The 3,276-nt window shown below is 40.1% G+C and overlaps 1 protein-coding gene across 1 annotated transcript in view; it reads left to right on the top strand.

Moving 5' to 3' along the window:
* Window positions 1–3,276, top strand: part of LOC107570557 (leucine-rich repeat-containing protein 1) — a 55,565-nt gene that overhangs the window by 49,111 nt on the left and 3,178 nt on the right. The window lies entirely within an intron of this gene.

Here is a 3,276-nt window from a genome sequence, read left to right as displayed (position 1 = left end):
ACATAGTGATGTAGATATGTGGGGGCGTGTTAGAACGAGCCGTTTTAGGTAGGCATGGTTGACTCTTAACTTTTATAAAGAATATCTCTTTGGATTTGAGACTTTAGTCTTTGCAACTTTACAGATCTTCTTTATGCACCAAGAGCTTGTAACACTCCAAAGAGAAAGGAAAACTTGAAATCGCATCATATGACCCCTTTAATTATTACTGCTATTAATTAAGTAAATAATATGTTAAAACATTAGCATGTAGCCTTCAAATATTGGCCAATTATGTAAACATTGCATTAAATATGCAGTTAAGAAATAATAAAAAAAGCAAAGAAACCTATTACAGGTAACCGAACAAGTGGCAGGTGTAGTGCACTTATACTGCAAGAATTAATGTTATCACAATGTAAGACATCGCAATTTCAGATTCAGTCCCACATTTTAATGTGGTCGTCACTCCTGAAACTTTGCAGTGTGTACTTGGCAGCATGAAAAATAAAACTTTTATTCAATTTATGAACGGGTTATATAAAGAAAGTGAGCAAAGAGTGCTCACTTTATAATTAATGAAGCTGATATCATTTCATCCGCAGCACAAACTTAAAGGGTTAGTTCACCCAAAAATAAAATTTCAGTCGTTAATTACTCAGCCTCATGTTGTTCCAAACCTGTAAGACCTTCGTTCATCTTCGGAACACAAATTAAGATATTTTTGATGAATTCCAAGAGCTCTCTGACCCTCCCATATACAGCAATGTAAGTAACACAATCAACACACAGAAACATAGCAAGGAGATCTGTAAAATAGTCTGTGACATCGGTGGTTCAACCATAATTTTACGAAGCTACGAGAATACTTGTGCGCAAAGAAAATAAAAACAACGACTTTATTCAACAAATTGTCTCCTCCGAGTCACCGTAGTGCCATTTTGGAGAGTATTACATGCGTAAACAGTGTATGCTCATGGATACGTTGTTTTCGTTCAGATCAAAGCGTAAACTAGGTAGACAACATATGCGCGTGGCGCAGCTGACACAGAACAGCATACGTTGGTTACGTATGTAATACTCTTCAAAATGGCGCTACGGTGATGCGGAGGAGACAAATTGTTGAATAAAGTCATTGTTTTTATTTTCTTTGCACACAAAAAGTATTCTCGTAGCTTCTTAAAATTACGGTTGAACCACCGATGTCACATGGACTATTTTACAGATCTCCTTGCTACGTTTCTGTGTGTTGATCGTGTTACTTACATTGCATGTAGAATATGCCCTTTAAATGTTTTTCATCCTAACCAGCACTACATCACTTTTCGAGGCATCATGATTCTGCCGAGTTTATCTGCAAGGAGATTCTGCCCATAATCAGATTTTTTTGGGGTGTAATATTCTAATAACATCCTGTGTCTGCTGTGCTGTAATCTTGCAGCGGTCCTGTGGGATTTACCGTGGGTTAGCACACCCGTATGATTCGATCAGACTGTGTGATGTATGTTGAGTTGAAGGGAGGTATAGGTGCAGCAGGGCATGTACAGATCAGGTCTTGATATCCCTGAGCTTCCTCTGGCCTTCCTCCACACCCATGTGCTGCGTTCTACAGAGTGCCAGCGGATTGTACGGCTAAAGAGGCTTATCTCCTCTGAGCTCAGCTCGGCCTCAGATGTTACCACACACAGCCTCCTCCCACAGCCGTGTCTTAACCTAAACCCATTGAAGCTTTTGTTTTCTGGAGTTTTTAACTTCTCTTTCATTGATGAAACTAGGGGTCAGTGATGAAAAATACAGTAGAGTGTGAGGTTTTGTATGTGCAGTATTCCATGACAGGAGTTCCTGTTCAGTTTTACTATTAAGCTCATTACTCCAGTCTTCAGTGTCACATGATCCTTCAAAAACCATTCTGATTTGCTGATCTGCTGCTCAAGAAACATTTAAATTTATATCAAGATTTACATTGACACATTATTTCATAATTTTTATCAGTGTTGAAAACAGTTTGTGCTGTTTTGTGGAAATTGTGATACACAATCAGATTCTTAAAGGAATGAATGAATTAATATATGATTGAATAAAATTTATTCAGCAAGGCCCTATTAAATTGATAAAGTGTCAGCAAAGACATTGAAGAAAAAAAGTTCAGTTTCAAATCAAAGATGTTTCCACAAAAATATTATGCAGTAAAAAAAAAGTTTCAACACTGATAATAATAACCATTGTTAATAATTGAGCATCAATAAGAAATAATTGAGCACTAAATCAGCATATTTTGTAACATTAATGCTTATTTCAGGTTTTGCTGACATTGAATGACTTCCTCTGATATGTTTGGATGTGTTGGAGGTCAGGTCACGCTGGGCTGGGCTGGACGGGGCGGGTGAGGGAGGGAGGGATTGTTTCTCAGTAAGCCGGTGACTAAGACTGGATTTGAAATGGTGATCTCACAGCCCCCTTTTACTCAAGTAGATATAACTGCAGACCGGAGATCTCCAAAATGGGGCGTGAACTCCAAAAGGAGGCAGAACATCCAAAATGGGGCGGGGTCTCCTCGCGCATAGACTTTCACCATTGGCTCTGGCTCCAGCCAATTGTTATTGACTTGCATTTCAAAATAAAACTTTAGAAATGTAACATTGTTTCTAGTTCATCTAAAATAAAATATGCTATATAAGTAAATATTCTCTGTGAGAGCAGAGTCCAAAGCTTGTGACCAGTGGTGTTTGGACTGGAGTTTGAACCTCTGCTTAATGATATAAACGGGAATCACCCACGAGCTCTCCCAGCGCAGCGCAGGGGAAAGATTTTACTCTATCGCTTTGTTTTAAGCAACGGGTGCGTCCCGGGGCTTGAAATTTGCAGGGTAGGAGGGGGTAGTGACGCTGGGCCATTGTCCGGTGAGGTCCGGTTGGGGAGTTATGGAACGATCTCATATCGCATAATCTTATTAACTGTTTATCTCCTGAACTGCAACTTTCTTTACCACGCTATTCAGCGCCAATCCCACCGTGCAGTCAATTTCACTGGTTAAGGTTAGGGTCAGGTGTGGGGTAGGTTTTAGGGGTTAGCATTTTTTGTAGCGTAATGTAGGAAATCAACACTTTAATTGACACAACCAATAAAATCTTTAGAATCACCTGTGGGGCGGAGTTTGCACTGAAGTGGATTGGGGGGAAAATTGTGCCTGCGTGTCATGTGCCTGTCTGTCAATAGGAGGAAGCCAAGCCCTATTTTGGAGCTCCCACCCCGTTTTGGAGTTCCCGCCCCCATTTGGAGATCTCCGGGCTGCAGTTA

Source organism: Sinocyclocheilus grahami, unplaced genomic scaffold (genome assembly GCF_001515645.1).
Source record: "Sinocyclocheilus grahami isolate Dianchi unplaced genomic scaffold, SAMN03320097.WGS_v1.1 scaffold1475.1, whole genome shotgun sequence".
Taxonomy (NCBI): Eukaryota; Metazoa; Chordata; class Actinopteri; order Cypriniformes; family Cyprinidae; genus Sinocyclocheilus; species Sinocyclocheilus grahami.
Note: the sequence above shows the minus strand (reverse complement) of the source record. Positions and strands in the feature narration are given on the sequence as shown.